General features: G+C 46.7%; 1 protein-coding gene across 6 annotated transcripts in view; it reads right to left on the bottom strand.

The window, feature by feature from the left end:
- The window catches only part of RUSC2 (RUN and SH3 domain containing 2), a 53,787-nt gene that overhangs the window by 22,605 nt on the left and 7,240 nt on the right, over positions 1-23,942 (bottom strand). For all 6 annotated transcript variants that reach the window (XM_015277481.4, XM_046905970.1, XM_015277478.4 and 3 more), the window contains one exon: positions 10,904-11,009. The gene's annotated coding sequence lies outside the window, so the exon portion shown is untranslated. The remainder of the gene's footprint in view (positions 1-10,903; positions 11,010-23,942) is intronic.

The following is a 23,942-nucleotide window of genomic DNA, read 5'->3' as shown; positions in this document are numbered from 1 at the left end:
ATGGATCCATCTAGGCACTGGAGCCTGGCTGTTATGTGATTCCCAAAGTATTCAAGAACCCATTCAAATAAGAAAAAATCCTATCAGCAAAGAAAAGTGCTAGGAAGAATCAGTAGCAAAAAATAGCAGGCTTAACTCCTTGGCTGCACTTTCCCCAGGGCTTAGCCACGAAGCAGGGCTGTGGCTATCATCTGGCAGCCTCAAGAACATGCTCCTTGTATAGACATGAGGGACTAAAGACCTCGTCTGCAGCTTTATGCGGAGAGCTGGATCTCTGACCTATGCCTGGAAGCAAACAAGATCACAGAATCAGAGAATGACCTCTGGTGGAAGAGAACTTAAAGATCACCTAGTTACAACTCCCTGCCATGGGCTTGTTGCCCCCTCACCAGCCCAGGGCCCCTTCCAACCCAGCCTTGAGCACCTCCAGGGATGGGGCACCACAGCTCTCTGGGCAGCAGTGCCAGGATGTCACCAACCTCAGAGTAAATAAATTCTTCCTAACATCTAACATAACTCTCCCATCTTTTAGTTTAAAGCCATTCCTCCTTGCCCTACCACTAGCAGACTGTGTAAAAAGTCTGTTCCCCTCCTGCTGGTAATCCCCCTCAAGTACTGGAAGGCTGTAATGATGTATCCCTGGAGCCTTGTCTTCTCCAGGCTGAGCAAGCCCTGCCCTTCAATTTGTCTTCACAGGAGAGGTGCTCCATCCTTTAAACTTCTTCATGGCCCTTCTCTGGACCCACTCCAACATCCCTTCTGTACTGAGGGCCCCACACCTGGACGCAGTACTCCAGATGAGGTCTCGGGAGGGCAGAGCAGAAGGGGACAGTCCCCTCCCTGTCTCTGCTGCCACTGCTCTGCTGATGCAGCCCAGGATACTGTTGGCCCTCTGGCTTGCAAGCGTGCACTGCTGCCTCATATACAGCTTCTTGTCCATCAGGACCCGCAAGTCCTTCTCTGAAGGGCTGATCTCAAGGAGTTCTTTTTCCAGCCTGCAAACATACCTGCACCCAACCCATGTGGGTTGGCCTTGTTCAACCTTATTACATTCTCGTGTGCCCCCTTTTTGAACAAGCCCAGGTCCTCTGGATGGCATCTCTTCCTTCTGTTGTTGTCAACTGCACCACTCAGCTTGATGTCGTCAGAAAATTAGCTGAGGATACATTCAATTCCACTGTTTATGTCAAGATAAAGTGGCTGTTCCCAACGTATTTGTTACCTTGCTATGTGCAAATGTGACAAGGCAGCCAGTTTTGCTCAGGTGTGTGCTACAGGGGTAAAACAGCAAAAGCAGAATGGGCAACAAATGTGTCTATGGCATTCAGCTGAGAGTGAAGGAATACTTCAGGGGGAATAAGCTCTTGAAATAACTAAGGTATCATCCCCCCAACTCTCCATAAATAAAACAGCTGCAGGTGTCAGGAAGCTCTCACAGGATTACCTTCAGAATTTGACACAGCAGTGGCATGATGGTTTGCTGCAAGGACTAGGTAGTCAAGTGAAAAGGAGAAGCAAGGCAGGTATGGCATTTCCTCACAGAGATGGGCACCGGTTTTACCAGCCAGCCAGAATGTCTGCATCTACAGATTCACTATTTAAAAAAAATGCAGTCTTACAAAGAATTTAGTACATACAGTGTGCAACCAGATCAGAAGCCCCAAAAGAAAACACAAACAGAAAAACATCCTAGCAGCAGGCTGGTTTTATCAGATGCTTCTCTTCACACTGCATATCTAAAGGTTTCTCAAACAGCAGCTCTGTCCAACAGCTGACTCCTGCCAAGACTGCAGAAAGTTTTAACCCTTCTAAGCTCTAGCTGCATAGTGAGACTGTGTGAAATGAGAAGCTGCTCTCTGCACTGCAGAGCAAGCCTTGATACGACCTTCCTGGCAAAAACAAGTCTACCAAGAACATTGTGGCTTTTTTTTTTTCCAAGAAATACAAGATCTAGGGCAACTCTTGCCACTAGCTCAGAAAACAGTGGAGAAAGAATGATTAACATATTTAGCCTCATAGGTCAGCAGCCTCAGGGAGGTTTTGTTTCAGCATGGGAAAACAGAAGTCTGCAGACTGAATCAGATGGCCAGTTCAGCCTAGTCCTTCGCCTTGGTTAGCAAAGTTCAGAAGCTCTGCATTAGGTGTAATAACATGACAGTGGGCAAATCAGTGATCATCTGCTCCATTTTCAACCCCAACACAGGCAGCCTCCATTAGAGAATGCCTTATGTTCAGAAGCAGGTTTCATAACCCTTCCATAGACAGCTGGATGCTTACACAATCATAATGCTGCATGTTGACATCTCTGATAGCATCCGATTTATTTCTGAACTCTTGCAACCTTTGGGCCCTGTAATGTCCTGAACTAGTAATCTTCACAGCTAATTACACGCCATAGCCCTTGCTGTCTGTCAGTTCTTTTGAGCGTACCAACATTTATCTTCATTGTTTATCCTTCTTTAGGACAAGGAGAGCATGACATTTTTTGCATTTGTCACCCCTCTGAGCAGTCCCAAGCTTTTCATCCCATTCATATACCAGACTTCCTCTGTCCAGACATCGGTCTCTCTTTACTTGTGTGTTCATTTGCAAAGGATGTGGCAGAACTCAGAGGATCTGGATGAAACTGCAGCATTAATTTATGTAACAGAATATTTTCCATGCAACAGAACTAATAAGAGGCAGTCCAGACCTTCATAAAATACTTACGAAGCAGACCAGTCACAAATAATGATTACAAATATTTTTCTTCTGAGAGAAGAAACTTATCCCTTACAGAGACTGGCAACACAAACCAAACTCAGCACGTAAAGCTCCAGCCAGGACAGCGATCAGCTGCCATGAGTCAGACATTTATTTTAGGATAACACTCTAGAAGACAGCTCATGTGCTAATTTGGCTTGGAATGATTGGGCTCCACAGAGCATTAAGGGTCTAATGAACTAAATCTGATAAACCTAGATTAACCAAGGTCTTCTGCTAAGGAAAGTCAGTGGTGGGCTGCAGAGGATGCACAGAGCTACTCTACCGGAGAAAAGGGAGAGCAAACAGGGACGATCCTTGGCAGTGTACTGGAGGAGCAGGTTGGAGTTCCTAGGGATGCACCAGAATTATGATTATTTGCTTTAAGCCACTTCAAGGATGCTTAAGAGGGCAAAGGAGACACCTCAAGACTGCAAGCTCCCAAAGATTTCTAGATAGGACATGCTCACATTAGGAAATCTTTCTTGAAGCTGCTGTGTCCTTCCTGTACCAGATGTCAAAAAAGAAGCATCTACAGCGAGCAGTGAGGAAGAATTTGTCTCAGCTGAATCCTCACACTGAGATGTGCTTTGAGTCATCCAGGTTTCAAAACTGCAACCTCTCTCCTGAGCACATATTATAAATAAACTCGGTAGCCTTGTTATTCACAAAAACGTCAACCCATTCGGGAACACTGCTGGGCTTTGAGGTTTAACAGCAAGATTCATGGGCTAATTAATCACAGTACGTGAACATTATTCCTATTATTAATTTCAAATAATTCTCCTTAACTCCCTGGAATATTTCCATGTTGCAAGCTGGGCAGCACATAAATCATTATCTTCTTTCTCTAGAAGATTCATCTTTTCTTATAATGAACTCTGCATTTTCTCATTTGAGACAATGATTCCAGTTTCTTCACTCACTCCTTTTATGAGAATTTTCCAGGACTTCGTGCAGATTTCTGCTAAGTTTCTCATTTCCCTCCAAGCCTGCAGTCATCAGTCTGAGCTGGGGTGACTAATGACACACACTTTCCAAGTCAACAGTGAGATGTCCTCTGCTTTATTATGTATCAACACTAAAACACACTGTACCATAACTTTCCATTTCTACCTTAGGTACCCTAATGTTTACATACAGCTGTTCACCAAATCTAATTTCTCATGACCAGTGTTACTTCCAGGTACTTTTTGTAGCTTAATGCCAGATTATTTGGAACCTGTCAAAGTGTATTTTTGTGACTATTATGTTACAGCCTTATACACATTTATTTAAATTAGCATCAAGCTCAAAAACTCAAGGCTTACAAAAAGACTTGCCCAGAAGAAACAAGGGCACTTTTTTTTTTTTCTCACATGTTTTCTCTGAGGAAAGGAGTTTCATTTCTGTGTCTCTGGAGTTTGTTTTGAGGGGTTTTGTCCCCTCAAATTCCACAAACTGTTGGAGTAGGCGTGTGGGAAGTTTTGCCTATCTTCATACAAATTCTCCTTGTGGGACCTGGAGAGAGAACACAGTCCTCAGTAGCTCTTCATGTCTGCGCTGAAAGAAATACTGTCTGGTGAATTTGCCTTATTGAACCAGTGAGGTGTGGTAGCCTGCTTCCAGGAAAGAAGATTCTCCTTTTGCCTTTTATCAGCAGGCCAAGAGGTTTTTGTGGTGTTTCCTTTTCACCCTCAATTTCTGCCAAGGGGAGAACGCACAACAAGGTAGGAGATCAAAATAGTCTGTGAAATATCCTCTGTTAAAGAGGGAAGTCACCCTTCTGCAACTCCAGGACAAGTACAAATACATTGCTTCATATGAAAGTATTCATCCACCCTGCAATACCAAATCATGTCAGTAGCACAAAGCTTTGTAGGGATCAGTTCTGAAGATAGATGCTTTCCTTAGGGTCTGCAACGATTGTGCAGTCATCAGCAGAAGTACAGACAATAGATAACACAGTGTATTAATGACTGTTATCGGTGTCTCAATAAGATATGGTGAAAAGCACGCTGAACAACATGCGATGAGTGTTGCCACCATTGTGACTTAATTACCCTCATGTCCGCTGATAGTCAGCTGGGACACAGCTGTTTCTGACAGTTCCCCCCTTCCTCCTCTGTTATTGTGCCACAAACTAGCTAGCTGTACTGTACTGAGAGCTGAGATTGCAAGGAATGCAAGGTCTCTGTGTTTGTGAAGTCCTGGCTTTCTTCTCCCCCAGTCCTCTCTGAAAGGCAGGGAAGAAAGGAAACGAAGGAAAGCAAATGGGAACAAGAAGGTTGTTGGGCTTACAGTAACAAGAAGTAATCACCACCTTCAGAGTGCATTATAAATACTGTAATTATAAATAGCAGGTGTTTGCAGAAATGAAAATGAGACAAACAACATGGAATGGAAGCACAGAGGAAACATCTGGGTAAGGAAGATGCTCTCCTCAGTGGCCATTTCAAACATCAAGATCTGCAGCTGGAGGACAAATCTTAGCAGTAGGTTAAGTAAGACTGCCACTGATGGTAGATGAGAGAACCATTTGCTGGCTACACAAAATGAGAGAGTGCAGATGCATGCTGGAATCCATTTGCTGTCCTTCTGAAGGGTCAAACTAGTCACTGCTCACGGTAAGTTACATTCAGGCAAAATACACCTCTTAAAAGTAACTACAGCTATTCACGTGCTAACAAGTGGTGAAGGACAGCACAACCACAGCAAGCCAAACCCCAGGGCAGATGTGTCGTTTCAGCCACGGACCATGAGAAGGAACTAGGCAAAGCCAGGGAAGATGCTCAGTGCCTGCTAGCAGTGCCTTGGGACCAGAAATTAAAACTCCATAGGATCTTTGCATTGGAGGACTTCTGACAACCACTTCGGAAGGATCCTAGGATTTGTCTACAGGGAAAAATGCGCTGCAAGCAGGCACTGGAAGAAGCCTCACTACTAAGAACAGCAAATTGCACTAACGGTGGTCCAGATGGGCCATTCGCCCTGAAAAGAAGGACATCTGTGAGGACAGCTACACTATTTGAGCTACACAGAAAACATGTGGCAAGTCCCTGCTCTTTGCCATGGGAACCCAGAGAGAACAAAAGGGGCCTTGATAGACAAGAAGCAGTTAAAACAAACTGATACGGTTAGTCTAACTATGTAGGAAGAACAGACTCCTAGGTCCCTTCAAGAACAGCACCTGAAGAGCCCATTCCATGAGGGCCAAGGGGGGTGGAGAAATGACCTAACTGATGATAATCTATTAGGCAGCATTTAGAAGCACAAGAGTTCTTCTTCAGGGTTGATTGCATCATGGTTGAGCAACTCATTAGCTCAAACATCACATGATAACTTGAATTCTTGCAAAATAAATAAAGAAATAAAATAAAAAATCCTGCTACTGTTTGTTTTAACTGGTACCAGTATGTAGGAATGCTTCTGAGTAGAGTGCCACAGATGCACAGGGGGGTCTCTTGCACAATTGAGAACCAACAAGAAGGCAGACTCTCCCAGCCAAACACCCCCCTCTTGTTCACATCTTCCATTCCTTCCCCAGGAACACGGTACATGCTAGCCTGAGGTGATGGCAGGTCCCAGGGAAGTACTGGGCAAAAATCTGCTGTGTATTTGCCAAGATCTTCCCTACAGGCTCTGACTTTTTTCCTTCCTATAATTTGCAGAGGAGAAAATCTCCTCTTGCCAGAAAGACCTGTGAGCTCCCACCACTCTGTGATACCTGTGCCACCAGCCCACAGAGTGCAAAAGGGCAGTGATGCTCATTCTCTGCTTCCAGAGAGTACCTCGTGCTGGAGCAGAGAGGGATGGCTTGGTGGTAGTGCTGGTTTCCCATCATTTGCCAAGAGTCAGTACTAAGCATTGAGCCTGACCTCCACTGCAGTTTCTTGACATGAATGTCATGGGGAAAAAAAAACCCTGCAGCGTGACTGTCACTACTGCTGAACCATCAGCAGCCTTGTCCAGCAAGAAGTATTTGCATGTGTCAGATGGATATAGAAAAAACATTATCTATGTATTTCTGAGGCTACAACACAATGGTGGTGGGGAAAGAAAGAGTTTATGGATAGACCTGCTCTTGCTCTCCTCTTAACAGGCGTGCCCTGGCTTTGCCCCACTTCTTTCAGAAAATGAACATTACAATAATCTTCATCGAGAGATGAAACTGGAGCAGAATCAGGGACCAGAGCCATTTTGACAGCCTGTTACTTTCACTTTGGAGGCTAACCAACTTTCAGATGAATGCTGGGGCATGCAGGGAACCTGCTCATCAGACAACATGACAAACCCCTGCTAAGGCTAGTTACCAGTGCATCTGTAACTGATAGCTGATCATTGCTATGGATTTCACCCCCTGCCAGACCAGTTCTCTCAGCTCCTTCAAGCCTTATCCTGCAGCCTTTTGCACAGCTCTGGAATGGTGTAACGTTCTGCCTCATGTGGACCTACAGACTGGACTGCCAGGAGCTCTTTGCCCCCATCAGGACTCTTTGCACAAAGCAGCAAAGGTAGCAGATAAGCGAGCTTTCCTATTTCCAGCTGGATTTTAAGGGCTTCCACAAGCCTGGGGACAAAATTTTCTCATGCAAGTGCGATTCCACAGCTGCCGGGGAGGCATCTCCTCCTCAGATCAGTGTCTCATCCACCCATAGAAATCACATCTCTCACATTTTGTTTGCTTTTCTTGGGTTTAATCTGTGCTCATGCCCATCAGCACCTTGCCTGTTGAGATGAATTGCTACCCAGAATCTATAACTTTGGACTAAATATCTTAAGTTGGCCCCATTTACATCCAACAGTAGGGTAAAAAGCAAACAGCTCTGTAATGAAATCTTACTTCATTTTCTTTTTTATTTGTAAAGAGCAAATCTTTGGCATATCAGGCAAAACAGTTATAAAACCAACAGGAGCAAAGAGCTCAGGAAAGTACTGCAGAAAAGACTTTGAACATACATAATTAAAAAACACCTGGAATCACCAAGGTGAGGAAATCAGAACAGCAGGGTTCCTGACCAACCTGAATGAATAAACACACTGAGAATTATATTAGAGCACAGTAGAAACAACATCCTTGATACTGTTTTGGCATGAAGAGGAATATGGAAGCTGTGTCAATGACGTGTTGACAATACAAGGAAAAAAGGGCACAGAAAAGGAAAGGAAATGAGCATTTGAAGTGGAAACAAATTTGAGCAGACGAATGCACTCCAGTCAGAGGACAAAATATTCTTGATCCCAGAACAATGAGGAATCATCACATGATCACCACTGACAACAGGGCTCTCAATAAAAATACCCATGAGGAAAAAGAGGAATGAGTCAAAGCCGCATGCCTGGGAAACAATCAAGGTTAAGCCTTACCTGTTCTGAAAGAGGAAGGGAACTGACCCACCTGAGATCAGTCAACCTACCCTTCATACACACTACAGAAGGCATTCAAAAAAACGTTGGAAAAGATTAATGAAACTGGAAAATAAAAGAAAAATGGGGCAAAACACAATATAGGTTTGCCTAAGGTGCGTCACCGTCTGGCTATCAGGCATAACACCAGAGTGAGCTCACCAGGAACATCAGACTGGAAGTAAAGCCATCTCTAGGACAGAGAAATTGTTTCTTGATTGCTACTAAAGCCCCAGACATGCTGACAGGCAACAATGGAGCTGAGGGCAGGCCATTTCCAAGTCTACCGCATACACTCCTAGGCACCTGCACATTCTGCAATGCAGATCCAGGTGCCTTGGATCCAGCTGTACTTCATCCCAGCATTCTGCATCAAGGCAGTGGAGAAGACATACAACAGCAACCTTAACTCCTCCCTTCTGTGAATCCATCCAGGCAGCTCCAATCACCAGAAGCTCTTGCCCATCTTTTAAGCTCAAGCCATCTCAAGAGAGATAATCTCTGTGCACTCTCACTGCTTAACAGATGCTACTGTAAGTGTGGCACCTACCAGCTATGCACATCCTGTGTACCCTCAGGAGCATTCCCTTCCACGTAGCAAAGCAGGCTGCATCACCTTTTTGTTGTTAGATAAACACTGTAAACACACCGTACACAAATTTTCCTCTACAACACAACACGGGTACGTGTATGCTGCATACATATATCCTGTTTCACAACCTGAACTCTGGACCATGATGCACCTACAAATGCACACGTGTTGTCCTTGTCCCCAGCACCCTTCTGCGGGAGCCTATTCTGCAGAGACACAGGAGAGTGCTCCCAAATCATAAGGCAAGGTTTCAGGCAGGGGTAAGAAGGAGCTGCAGCTGAGGAAGACCTATGGCATTTCCAGGACATCGTCACAGAGCTGTGAGCAGAATTCATTTTGCACTACGAAGTCCCACACTTCACACCTGGCAGTGTAAACTGGAAGTAAGGGCGCATCTTCTCCACTGAGTGCTAAGGCTGGAGGCTGGAGAGCCTTGCCGCTCCACGGGGATGGAAAGGGAGCAACTGCCTGAGAAACCACAGCAGCAAAATGGTTCCTTCAGACAAGTGCTGCACAAAAGGCTTTGCAAGGATTGCGCCTAATCTCAGCAAATCTGTGGGGGATGCACGATGCATTGACCATCTCAGGGAACACAGGGAGAGAGGCTAGAGAATGATATTACGAACCACATATTTACACTCCCTAACCATGACAACCCACATATCCTTCCCTGTGACCTCTACCACTGGTTTCTGACCTGCAATACTCTATTTTTCTAGCTCTGCAGTGTTCTTCACATCTGCCTCTTCTGCTTCAAGATTCCTCTATGTCTCTGCCAGATTCTCACCACTTCATGATCTCTATCATCTTGTGGTTCTTGACAGGCCTAAAGATGCTTTATCTGAACTATCTTCAACTTATTTCAATGCTTAGCTGCTCCAGGCAGCTGCCAAACTGGCACACTGCAGAAGGGTTTTGTGAAGAGGTTAGACATGCCAAGCTCGCTCATTAGCAGCACCAAGAGGTAAGGCTCCATTAAGATCACATTCCTCTGATACCTACAATTGTAACCACACATTCTCAGCATTTTCCATAACCCCATTGTTTGTTTGCTTATTCACTTAACATTACTACGCTACCATGTATACATTTGTCTACAGTCACAACAATGCATCACAGATAACTAAATCTCACTGTTTTATATTTTTCCTTTATTGTTATCTCTGACGTTCTCATCACTGCCTCTCTGGTGTCTATATCCCTTTCTGATATACATCCATCTCTTTGTTCAAGCCCTCCCTTTGCATTTGCGGCAGCAATTTGATGGAAGGATTTGTGCAGGGGATGGGGGAGGGAAGAAGAAGGAAGGCAGGGAGGAGGGAAAAGAGGGATCTGGTTATAACAGGAGCATGTAATTAAGCTCTGGTAACTGGTACACAGCCTGGACCACTCATCTCAGTAATTAAAAATAGTAATTTCTCCATTATGAGATAAACTTCCTCATCTAATCTACAGAAAGAGGCAGGGAGAAAGCATTCATTTACATAGCCAGCACAGACACACCCTTGGTGACACAAAGGACTCCAGTCTGCATAGATCCCAGTGCATCATTTTGCAGAGCAACAAAGCTTTACCTGCCACAGTATTTTATCCTAATGGCCTATGCTTTTTGAGGCATTACCAGCATTACAAAAATAAAAATAAAAATAATAAAAGCCAAAAGCCATAATGACAGCAGCTCTTCCTCTGCCATGTCCTTTGTTTGTCTTTTCATGGAAGCGCTGTCTGTCAAAACAGCTTTTGAGCGGCACAGCAGCATCACCACTGGGGATGGACAGAGAGTGTGACAGCTCGTGGGATCACAACAATCCGTGTGGGCTCGGCTGTCATGGCAGACACAATGGAGAGCTGTGCGACTGCACCAAGAGAGCTCTGTCAAGGCAAAACACAGCTCGCCTCTGCTCAACCAGCCCCAGACGTGACAATCGTTATTTCCTAGCCACAATGGACAAACACACATTCTGCATAGCAGTACCAGCCTCTTCACTCTCTTGCATCAATTATAATCACAACAGCCCCAAAGCAACACAGTCTCTGAACAGACAAAGCAATCATAAAATCTTTAAGCTTCACTGGGAAGCTGGCAGTCTCTGCGAAAACAAGCCCAGCCGTTTTGCAGGACAGTGAATGGCCTGAAATCCAACAGTAGGGCAGACACCCACCCCACTCATTTCTCCATCTCACCTTTCTGCAGATCCTCTGCTGCCTGTCTCTGCTCCCTGCACACGCTCTGCTCCGGCAATGCTGAACACACTGATTCCAGCAGGCTCCGTGCTCTCTCACCAGGATGCTGTGGGAAACACAGAGTCAATTTTTTTTATTCACAGCTGCATCCCTGGCAATGCAGAGGGTCTGCGCAATCACATCTCCAATGCTTCTGCTGCTGCTGCTGTGACGTTGCTGCATGTGAAGGAGCAAGCATGCCCACAGCAGAGCCGCTCCAGCTTGCAACCGGTCCCTGCGGGACCTCAGACAAGGCAGGGGATGGGAGGGAGCAAAGAAAGAGAGGAAGGGAGAGAACAAATCAGGCTGAAAGATGGAGGATTGATTCTTACAGGAACTGGGAAATCAGGAAGGTAGCATGAGGAGAAGCATAAAAATGAATTACTACACCATAGGATAGAGCTGCAGCAGCTTATTCTGTGATGAGCCTGGGTTTCAGATGTTGCAAACTGTCCGGTTTTGTAAAGGAAAGCAAAGGGCACTGGAGTGCTGGGTTCCTACAATTGATAATGGCAGCCAGAGTCCTTGGAGAAAAAACACTCATCTGCAAAGTAATGCACAGCAGGAGGAGGCTGGGAGGAAGTCAGGAAAATGACAAGAAGCTTCCTGAAGCTTCTTTTACATATCTGTAGTGATTTGTCCTAAAGAGATTCATCAACAGCATCTATACAGTGCCCCCAAAACACAGCCACCCTGAGAGTGAGACACAGCCACAAGGATGTCGGTCAGTGTCGGACTGCTCACAGTGACAGGGATTCTGCAGTTCACCTGTCATGGGGAATCTCAAACAAAGACCCAAGCAACTATTAACCACAGCTTGTTGTTATGGTGCTGGCCATAACCTGGGCCAATCCCATGCACATCTACAAAACAATCCACAGCAGATCCTCCTTCCTGAAACAAAGGATTGCTGCCTGCAAAAAGCCAGGCTTTTCTGTTATCCTAGGAACACATAGAGGGATTTTTTTCATCATTTCCTTTCACCCTGAGCTCTCTCCTTCCTCAGTGCAGTAATTTCTGCTTTTTTTTTTTCTCTGTTGTTTGTTTTGGGTTTTTTTTTTTGTCTCCGTCTGGGCACAACCACATGGTCCACATACCCAGCTATGTTCACGGCTGTCCCAGGGGAGGTGTTTGCAGCACTGGAGTGGTTCCCTGAGACAGCCATCCTGCAGGGACAACACCCCACTGCACCATTTACCCCCGCCCAGAAGGCTGCTGCCATTACTGCTCTGAGAGATACTGTGCTATGCTCAGTAGAGCTCAGAACCGAGGACCCATGAAACAAGAAGCTCCACAGCTGCAAGCCAAAACACACCTCTGAAATTGAGGCTTCCATGGGGACTGGGCAAATGAGAGAAGAAATAAAAACATTACATGGACACACAGTGCAAAGAAAGGAAGAATCATCATACGGCTGTGTATTTTAGCTCTACACCATGACACGCTCAAAGGGACAACTAAATAAATAAAGCAAGGCAACACAGCACTTTGCAAAAGCTTCTGCATCTAGAGAGGCACACAGAAAGACCTACTTAGAACTAATACTGGAAGCAGCTGCCTGTTGATCTTGGATCCCAGAACACCAGAACCCTTTAAAACACCTATTTAGGTAACATTCAAGCCAGATTTCTGTCTAAAAGCCCAGAGCCTGTCCCCATGAAGATGGTGCAAAGGCTGGGGGCCAGCTCCAACCCCACCGGTGCTACTCACCCCCAGGACAGCCTGTGAGGCCACAGCACCTCAGCCGGTCCCTCCTCAAGGCCCGGGGCTGCTGCCCCACGCAAGACACCTTACCACGCTTCCCAGCCCACCCTCAGCCCTCACGCTGCCACCTGAGCCCCTTCAAACACCAGCGATGAGCCCAAGGGACGATGCAGGGCAGAGGGACAGAGCGCAGGCCAGCAGAACGTGGGGGGAGGAGGCAGCCAGGCCCAGCCGCCAGCTCGAAGCAGAACAAGGCACGCTTGTTACCCAGGAGACTCGTTCCCACAGCAGAGAGGAGAATGGAAACTATGTCGGTGCCCTCTCAGCCCTCCACAGGCCTTGCCAGAGCTGAGGGAGGAGGCACAAGCTGCTGCCTCCCTGTCCCCACCACTGCGTTAACCGCTTCAGTGACACAAACCAGACCCACACACAGGGGCAGGTGGAGTTTGGGGCTGTTCTGCAGCAGACAAAGGGCTCCCTCGGAAAAAATGCTCTTCAGCACATCCACACCCCAGTGCTGACATGCACGTCATCCTCCCCGGTGCGTTACTCAGCCTTCACAGGCTCACACGGCCTTCACTTCTGTGATGAAGGCCCTTTTGGTGCATCTCCCTGTCTGGACCTGCTCCTCTCAGTCACTGACAGGCTGTCCCGCAGCTCTGTAGGCAGCAAGAGAGTACAGGTGCTAATGAGGAAGAAGAAAGCTCTTTCTGGGGAATTGTCTTCTAAGAGATGACTGCTCTCTGATCACAGAGATGAGTCAGTGTGGGAAGGGGAGCGTGGCTGGCGCTGGGAGTTGGGGACACTGCAGGCTGGTGGCTGCGCTCCTTGGGGAGGAGCGGGGAGGGAGATGGCAGGGCAGGACCCGTCCCCACCGTAACCTGGCTGCCTCCTGCCTGGCCTGCGAGCCAGGAAACACTCCAGCATCATGCTGTATAGCTTGGTGGTAAAAAGCTTCCTAATTCTATTCCATCTTGGCATGATTACTTTCATCTGCCTTTAGGTGCTCTGTCGGCACTGGCTTCTAAGGCTGGCTGAAACCTTTCCACTTTCACTGCAGTTATTCAGCAAAATCAGCACAAAGAGCCCAAGCCTCCCACCAATGTGCTGCAAATCTGCTCTGATGATCAGTGAAGTGGAAACAGCCCAGACCCACAGCCCAGCTGGCCACCTGGGCTGCAGCTGTGACACCACACGCCCATTGGGAAGAGGGTTTTCATCACACCAGGCATTGTGCACAACCTGCCCACCCTTCCCACAGATCAACAGCCCCAGGGCTGCAGCAGCGCATGGGTATAATCCAGCACAGGGAGCCGCCTGCCTCCTTCTGCTAAAGGATGATTGGTTGGGTCTACCCTTATTGCCTTCTGTGCACCTGTGTCACAGCGAGCTGACCAGCACGGCATACCATCTCTGCCTAGCTATCTGTGGGAGATACAATGAGGACATGCCTAGGACACATCTTTTGGCTCATTATAGCTCCGCATACAGCACAGACACAGGAGGGACAGACACTACCACACCTTTCCAGTTGGTGGACGATTCAGGAGCAGACTTTCCACCTTGCTCAGCAATTGCTCAAAGCAGAAATCTGAGTTCCCAAGACAGAGCAACCCCATCCACCACAGGCTATTTTAGGGATGCTGGTCACAGCTAAGCTAGTGGTATGCTCCTGCTCAGTGGGAGCAAGGAGGACCAGGATACAAAGGCTAGTAGGAAAGCAGGAGGTGCTGCAAAATTTATAAATGTCCTCAACAAGAAAAAAAACAAAAACAAAAAAACATTTCCCCTGCCTGCAAGGTCAAACAACATCCCCTCACAAATACACAGAAATCAATACAGGCTAATCATTACCAATCCGTACTTGACAACTTTTCTATTTGCTGGGAGGTGGGAACAAACATGGGAGTTCTCAAACGAGAGGTCAAAACTCCAACCAGATTGAGGAAAGCACATGGTAGTGTTGTGCCAGTGCCTACCCTTAGTCCCCACATTCTCCCCAGAGAGTCATCTATTGATTCCCACTAAGCTTGCCTTTGGAGCATACCCAAGGACAGACACAAGAGCCTGCAAGGCCATGAAGGCTGCAGACACGTTTCTAACAGCAGGATTCACCAGGCACCCCATGGTCATCCTGCCCCAGCAAACCCTGCCTACGGCCCAGAACAGCAGTACTAGTTTCTTTAGGGCTTAGCAATACCATGCAAAGAAGAAGGTGGCTTGAAATGCGAAAGTTGCTGTTAGTTTTTACCCTCAGAAATGGACATTTCTTGTTTACTAACCATTTTCTAACAGAATGAATTCCCAACTTCAATCCTCTGATGTTTAAGAACCTTCTCTGAATTTTCAGCTTATCTTTATCCATGCGTAGCTCATCCCTATTCACTCCTGTTCCAAAAATGGTCTTTAATGTCAGTATTTATCCAGTCTGTGTTTAAAGTTACATCATCTGAGTTCTTTAATCACTTAGCACGAGGCAGGCTCTCCATCTCTTTGATCATACCAGTAACCCTTCTCTGGACATGACCCACTTTGAATACATCCTTCAGAGAGTGACTAGAAATGCAGACAATCTTCCAAGCCAGACATCACCATGCCTTAAACCCCCCAAATTCCCCAGTTGCTGCTGCAGATATTTTATCCAGTATGTCACAGTAGGTAACATCTATCTTTTCTCTGATACTCTCAGTTATCCTCCACATCACTGACAGGCCCTGGGTTTTCCTTTGCCTTCCTTACTTTCCCCAGGGAGCTCCCAGACAAAGCTGAACTTCTTGCTTATTTCTCATGCACACAGTCATCCAATTTGAACTCCCAGTTCTCATCTGTATTATTCCTTAAGGACTTCAAAGCCTTTTCTGCTGAATAACCCTAAACTGCCTTTGAATTGATGATCCTTCTTGGCTTTCTGTCTTTAGGAAACACCATCAGCAATATCACCTCCTAGAGCCCAGAGCATTCTCTCATGTAATGAACAGCTTCCACCTCAAGGCTACATCCTACCAGCAACTTCCCTTCAGACCAGCAGATCCTCATTCAACATTCTTGTTAATCTTCCTTTAGCCTGTGTGCTGCTCCTTACCTCTCAGCAAAGGGCATGATGGATTGGAAAATTCCACACGGATTCAGTGGGAGGCATGACAAGCGCTTGAGAGATGCATTTCAGGTAACCAAACTGACAAAGCACAACAGGCTTAGCAAATCCTCGCCGCCACCCCCAACAACAACAACAACAAAATATTAAGATACCCTGTCTGCTTGCCTAGCTGACAACCTGCAACCTGTTTTGGTAAATAAATACTGGGCTAAGGTGGATCCTTCATCCAAATTACTACAGCGATTTTGGTCTTTCTTGTATTAAGGTCAAACCCTTCATATTGCTAGTGGCTGATGCTTGACTGCCCAGTCACAGAGGCAGTTTGAAGCTCCATAAAAAGTCACAACTACCAGATAGGGCTAGTTCTGGCATGGCTCCCACAGGGCTGGGCTGAGTTCCACATAACTCAACAATACTGAGATGGCTACGGAAATCCAAACCCAGCCCACAGTCAGCTTGTCTGTCTCCAGTCCCTTCCAGGCCAAAAATCCAGGATGTCCATACTGTTCTTCCAGGAAATGGCTGCTATCAACATCTTACACACAGGACTCCAGAGCAAGAAGGAGGTATAAATCTCTCTGAAAGCTGTAGGAGAAAGAATTGATTCAAGAACACCAGTGTCCATCTTTCAGCCCTAATACACAGCAAACCCATGCAGGAGCACAAAGAAATAGGTGAACATTTTTAGACAGAGGGAAATTGGGACAGAAACAGAAGAGCAGCTCCTGAATTGTTGTCTGAAGTCTCAGCTTCAATCTGATAAACAAAGCTCATAAAGCTGTACTGTAAACCTTGGATTAAAGCACAGCCTTGATATAACTGATGCAGCCTGGAGATTTCAAAGTGTCTGAAACAGGAGCTGAGCTGTAGCAGCAACCCTCTTTCTTCAAGCACTCACTCAAATATTCATGATACTGAGTGGGAATATGAACTCTTTGACCAATGAAAGCATTGGCAAAAGGACTAGAAAGAGTATTATTACAAAAAACATATATACCTTCCTATCTGGCCATCAATTGCTTGTTCTGAGCAGCCCACATACGGAGCCCAGATACGGAGGTGTTACTGGACTGACTTCTTTTAGAATCAATTTTTAAAAACAAGAACAATTGTCTCTACAGTAAAATTTACCTTATGAATTTTAACTAATACATTTTCAACGTAACCTAGTAGTTTTCCACTGCCACGAGGAAGATCTTAAAAGTCTTAAGCTGCCACACCACATCGTATGTTGAACCTGGTAAATTTGGTAGCCACACTTCTGCTGCACACACTGGTTTGTATTCTGACATCAAATTAAAACGGCATGATTTCCAACTGTGCAGCTGAGGAGTCACAAGGCTGAGCTGAATCTCTGCAGTCCTAAGATGGTTCACTGTCTACATACTATAAGCACAACCAGAGACGGCTGTGTACACAGTGAGCACTGCTGGAGAAAGGTGACTGCTTCTGGTTCCTGTGATGTAAACTGAAGTGACATCCTCTTCCCTCTACAGGGGATGACTCCAAGTGAGGGTGACTGTACTGCAAACAAGTCAGCTCAGAGACTATAAATGGGTGGGACATAGCATGGCAAGCAGGGAAGGAGAAAAACAACCCTGCTGGATGCAGGAAGAGGCCACATCCAAGAATGGAAAGAGTCTCTTTTAGTACTGAGTCATAAATATTCCAGTTTTCCAAGGCAACAGCAAGCATGAAGAATGCTCTCGGCTTCACACAGAAAACCCACACTCACCTCCCTCTGCGCATGCCTAGGCGCCTCTCTGCTATTGCTGCTCAGAGCAACAGCAAAAGACACAGTCAAAGCTGCCAGTTCAACATAAAGCTTGCCGGCAGATCTCCCCATTCTCAAACCTTCCCACCCTTACCACAGAACCCAGGGAGCACACGACTACTAGCTGGTTTATTAGAGACGTGTGATACTAATTATGGTTGGTTATACTACTTTTTCTTCCCCTAAGTTTGTACATTTCCCACCAAAACTGAAGGTGCAGTGCTGTTCTGCAGTGTTACCTGCCCCAGATGGCTATGTTGTAGTGGCAAGCAATCCCTAGATAACTGGTGCTTCTGCAAAGCACCCTCTGATTAAAAGAGACCATGGAAGGCACATTCAAAAGCCACCCACCAGCACTTTGAAATGTTGTAAAGGGGAGAGGAAACAGAACTGCTAATGGAGAGCCACTGAAAACATGTGCTAAAAAGCCTACATATTGCAGGCTTGCAACTAAATCCTGCAGACCTCCATCTACCTCTTGTGCATCTAACCCACTGGGTCTGAAACTGTGCCTCTTTCCATGTGTACCATCTCTGGTACCAATTCTGTTAGCTGAAGCGTAAGGTCAACACATAAACAGCAAATTAAAATAAATTATAACCATTACCATGACACCTCACGCAACACAGACTGCACATCCTCATCCATAATCATCATGCATGACCTGCTCATTAAGAAGGGATTTGTGGTTACCATAGATCACAGGCTGAACTTGAGTAATAGTGGCATTTTGCTTTGAAGTAGACAAACAGTATGTAGGGCTGTATGAATACATTACATATGCAAGACATGGAGTAATCCTTCCTCTCTACCCAACACTGGTATGTGCCTCAGCTCTCTATCAGTCTGGCAAAGCTATGGACAAGCTGTAGAAGGTGCAAAGACAGCAGGAGGATTAATAAAAGAAGTAAAATGCAAAGCAGGCAGAGAAGCTGTCTGTAGAAAACTATGGGGTATAGGAAGGCAGTTCTGAAATGCATAAAAGGCTGCCGCCAAGAAGAAGTTAATAAGCCATACTCCCACATCCCCAACAAGAATAGGGACTGCCTAAGGGGCAGCCAGGGAAGTTTAGGTCAAACATCAGGTATGACAGATAAAACTGTTATTATTTTACAAAAAACAAACAAACGAACAAAAAAACCCAACCCAAAACACCACAGCAGTCAGGAGATAAGCACGGTTTTCTTAATACAACACATGGTGCTGTATGTCTCAGAAGCTCTTTGTTTGCTTATTTAGAGGCATGCATTCCTGTTAGTTTTTGCAGGCACTTAGCGTGACAAATTGGAAATAATTTATTTTCCTGGGCTCTCTGACAAAGAAATGCCCATCTTAGGATCTTGGCCAATCCACTGTGCCATGGCATCAGGATAAACTGAAGAAGAGAAAAGGCTGGGCTGAAAGGATATGGGATGCAGCAATAATCTTCCAATCACTGGGACTTTCTTGAGGGATGAAACAAAGAAACATGAGGAATGGCATTCCCTGAGTCAACTATGCCAGGTTAGGGAGATGGACTTGCATGGCTTCTGGAGGACTTATTCCTGTATTATTTCTGTTTGACTCAGAGAAACAGGAAGCCTCTAAAGCAGGATTAAAAGCCTAGGTCAGTTTACTCAGGCAGAATCCCTGCAGAAACAGAAATATACTTCTGGAAAGATGCAGCAGCTCTGCAGGTGAAGACTGACCATAGAAAAGCATCCCATGCCAGCAGATCCAGCAGCTAATCCACTGGCTGTGTTAGCTTTTCTCATGAACTTCTTGTCTTGTTGAAGATGACCCATGACCAGGGCTGATAACTCTCCTCACTTTCTCTTTGGTGATTATGACCTCTTCCCATCTAAGAGAGCAGGCTGCACTGGACAGTCAACCAGCTGTACCACAGGTCTCCGTGTCAGGTCAGCCCAACACTAAACAGCCCTGTGGTTTTGTGTGGCTTACAGGTATATGCTAAATCAGGAGGAAGAGTCCAATCTGCAGCATTTAGCTGCAGTGTGGCCAATTGTGCGAGGTCTGCCTCCTCCACAGACTCGTTCAACCCATCATGCAGAGTCAAAACTGGGAAGAAACTTTCCACACACTGCACAAGAATTCCTCTCAGAATGGAAAGAGACCCACAGCAAAGGAAATGCTAGAGTGGTAAAAGGGACTTGTGCGTGGCAGGAAATCCTGATATGTTCTTTAAAATAGAAAGCAAAAGTTGCTGGAGGCAAGGCCTAGGCACACACACTGCCTGTGACCTGGCACCAAGTGACAAAGCAGGTCCCAGGAGACTCCTGAGAAACACATCAAGATTAGGCTGCTGTGGACACACTGAAATGGGTCTCAACCCTAAAGTGAGACAGGCTAAACAGGCAGGGCACAACGCTCTGTGATGTTCCCTGTGGATAAATCTCTGCACCTCAGAAACTGCTGGAAGCCATGGACTGGGGCTCTGGCAGAGGCAGCAAAGAGGTGCTTAAAGATGGCAAACAAGGTCATGTGTCTCCATGCATCCCAGATGCATTCCAGCTATGAGAACAAGAGCATAGCAGGGTGGAAAGAGACCTGAAAGAGCCCTCAGGAACTTCCTCACAGAGCCTTGGCCCAGGCCTAATAATAAACATCAATGATGATGATTCAGAGACTTCGTATGTTGACTGGACATGGCAGAGGAGCAGTAAGCCTCTGATGAAGGACTGGCTGCCCAGAAAGGTTATTTTCCCTCACTCTACCTGAAAAATATAGAAATATGCTTTTAATCTCTGTGATGTATCCAGACAATTCTGAAGCCTGTAGTTTCAGCATACACTTAAGAAAATACTCCAACCTGTGCATAATCTCAGCAAGAGGCCTTCAACACACAGTAAAGAAAAGAGAAGTCCAACTGAAGGGGAAGGAAGGGGAAGATGGCCAGTGGGAGCTGCAGAAGGTAGATAATACAGTCAGAACCAGAACGTGAGCATCTGCTATACTCTCACCAGTTATGAGTGCAACAGAAAACTCCCAGCCACTGTGTTGTAACAGGACTTGTCCTCCATTCCTGGGGACATCTGCCAGCACTAGCATTTCCATATCAGAGGAGGTGAAGCATGGAGGGCCCAGGAGCAATGACCTTTTCAGCAATTTTTGCACGCGCACTGCTTTCACAGCAGTTTTCCATATTAGCTCAATATAAGCCAAGCCCTTCAGAAAGGAAAGTACTTAAGAGACTACAGAAGTGTCTGACCATTCCCCTACAAAGACAAAACTAGCACAGATGCATTTGGACTTGCAGCAGTGGAGGCCAAGGAGCTTTCAGGGGGCATTGATGCTGTAGTTCTGAACCCCAGAATCTGAAACAGAAGCATGGTCACTCCTGCCCATGACACTGCTGCCTTCAACTCAGAGCCAACAGATAAGCTCAAGTGCCGTCCCAAGCATGCAGCCAGGAGACAACTCAGCTCTTTTCCTCTTTCTGTATGCAGAGCTCCATGCATTAAGCCACATAACAGCAATGATGGCTGCAGTCCCACAGAGGGTGACTTCTCCTACCTCTCAGAGCAGAAGAATAGACATGATGCAGCTTCTCTGCCTTCTGATAGTGCTGCACTGAGCACAGGGCGCTTAAAGAAGCACTCCTAAGTGAGCTCTGGGATCCATATACAGTGACGTCTGCCACTCTAGTCCATTGCCTGAAAACAGCAGAGGCCAATGCTCCAGCAGCATGAGAGCAGGAGAATTACACACCTGGTAGAGGACCTGACCACTAACAGGCAAAACACAGCCTGAGGGCAACAAACTGCAGCTTCCATCTCCTCAGCAGGAAGGTGCAGCCTATGCTGGTTGCCGAAGGAGCATGGTTCCCCACTATCCCAGCAGTCTGCAGTGGATTTCCAGGTATAGCCACTAACAACATGAGTAAAAGATAGATTTGTGATTATATGGATAGCAAGGATGACCAGACCAATAGGCATTAATCCACTATAGATACTATTAAATCTGTACACTTTCCATAATCAACTCGGGATAAACTTAACACTAGGGCCAGCATCTCCACACATGCCCTTGCTACAGCAGAAGGCTTTTTGGAGGGCATCAGATCTGTCCAGTGGCAGGGAGCTTGCAGCAGGTGAACCCCTCCTGGCATCCTGAGTACATCCTGTCAGACCTAGAGATAATGGTTAGAACGCACAGAGAAAGCTCAGGAGCAAATAACCTAATTGGAAGTGAAAGTCCCACATCTTCTCGGTGACCAGCAGAACTGCTGATGCTCAGGGTCTCCTGTGGTTAGCAAGGCAGAAAGTGCTGGAAGGCCCTCCGGACCCCATCCTGCAGCCCCCAGCCAGGAGCCCCCAGCGATCTGCCTGAACCGACGCCAACATTTGGGCAGGGCTCAGCGTTATTTTTAACATTTGTTCACATAACTCTTTGGATGAATCCTGGGAAGAGCTTGTCCCCAGAATAGTATGCTGTGGGCACTATTTATACACCACTGGCAGCAGAGTGGGGTGTGCTGAGGAGGACCCTCTTCCTTTAGTGCTCAGGAACTGATGCAGGGGTCCATAAAACAAGGTTTGTTGTTCGGGTCAGTTCTCAGAAGGAAAGCACTGCCTGCAGAGGCCTGAGAACCTTGTCTGTTCTATCTAGGAGACTCCCTCCAAGTATGGAAGCCCAGGTACAAGGGCTGTGGGGAAGATGAATGACTTGTGCACATACGGGTAGGCACACGTCAGCTGCCCTGAAGATAAAAAAGGAAACAGCTGTACTCAGATACAGCAGGGACAGAAGAAAATGCTGCTGCCCTCTCATTTGTATCTGTCGTGGGCTCCTGCAGGGAAAGGGTTCTTTGGTGAACCTCAGTGAAGGGGTACAGTGGTGGACACTAAATGCCAGCAAGGATGGCTGGGGAGAGGGCACCAGACCAACAAGCTGACTGTCCTCCACCCCAGGGACAACAACAGCCTCAAGCCCTACCACAGCAAAACAGCTTGTCCTGAGGGGCTGAAGGAAGAAAAAAATAAAGACAGCCTTTTGAGACTATTCAGAATATCTACCCTGCATCTATTTCCTATAAGGATGCCTTCTTTTGAGCCACTTCTCTGCCTACTGAACTTTCTTGATTTTTGCCTTCTGTGAGTTCCTTCTCCTCCCCCTGTCTACCAAGACACATCCTGATTGCCCTCTGCTTTCAAAGCAACCCTGCTGTCAATTGGAGAAAGCAGTGACACCACATGATCTGTAGAAAATGCAGAGGATGCTGTACAGGAGCAGAGGAGATGAGCTCTGGAGTATCAAAGCACCAGGCTGGAGGAGAAGGGAGCCAGAGCTGATTTCCTCGTATATCGGGTAAAATAAAATAGATACATGCATTTCCTTTCCATGTAGCAGCATACTGTATGCTCATCATAGCCACCAAACAGAGAATAAAACCAGACAGGTGCTATGAATTGAAGCACACCCTACAGGTGGGGCAGGACTGGTCACACCACTTTTAGCACAACAAACAGAAGGGACGAGCTCCTACCTTGACAGATACAATCTCCCCAGATTGTGGGCTCAGCGCACAGCAGCTGGGAGTCAGGCAAAGCAGCAACTGCATGAGAGCAGCAGGAGGAATGCAGCACGCAGAGCCAGTGATAACCCAAAGCAAACCAGGGGATCAGCGAGCCTGGCTGCGAGGGTCTCTGCAGGCAGCTCCCCTGTCGCTGTAGGATGGCAGGGCACAAGGACACGGTGCTTCTTCCAGATGGGAGCTGGCTTGGGGGTTCCTCAGGGACAGCAGTGCCAGGCTGCTCACCAAGTGTGTGGGCAGGAGAGACGAGCAAGGACTGCGGGCTGCTGGCAGTGCAATGGCCAGATTGCTAATGAAAGCCCCAGTGTAAATACAGATGCACTCTGGAGAGGACTATGGCAGAAATGCAGCTCGTGTTACAGAGAGCCATTTAGAGCAAGCTCAGAAAGAAGGCACTGTGATGGGACTGCGCTCCTGCAGCTGGGTGGTTGGGCAGCTGCCTGCCGTGGGGCAAGGCAGCCCTTAGCAAGGGGACCCCACCTCCATGCTCCGCAGCAGCTCTTTCAATGCCAGGCAACTTGGATCTAAGCAATTTTCCACCCATGTGATACACACCAGTCCCACATCTTCTCTGGTGTATATTTTCCGCAGCCCATCATGGCTGGGAAGGAAAGCATTCCTCCATCTTTATGTAGGACCAGCAGACCACTCTCAGTGCCCACTCCCCACACACATAGACTCTGTAGTCAGTGGGGTTTGCTGTCTGCCTTCAGTCCTCCACCTCTGACACCTCCTGCTATCGTTCTTTCCCTCCCATCTCAGGATATCAACTGGATCACAACTTGTATCTACACCAAGTAAGAAAGACAGGGCTATAGCAATTTGTTCGGCAAAGAAGCACTAAGTTGAAGGGTTTGAGGGCTTTGCCCACACAGCTGGAACCAGCAGTAGA

This window comes from Gallus gallus, chromosome Z (genome assembly GCF_016699485.2).
Source record: "Gallus gallus isolate bGalGal1 chromosome Z, bGalGal1.mat.broiler.GRCg7b, whole genome shotgun sequence".
NCBI lineage: Eukaryota > Metazoa > Chordata > Aves > Galliformes > Phasianidae > Gallus > Gallus gallus.
Note: the sequence above shows the minus strand (reverse complement) of the source record. Positions and strands in the feature narration are given on the sequence as shown.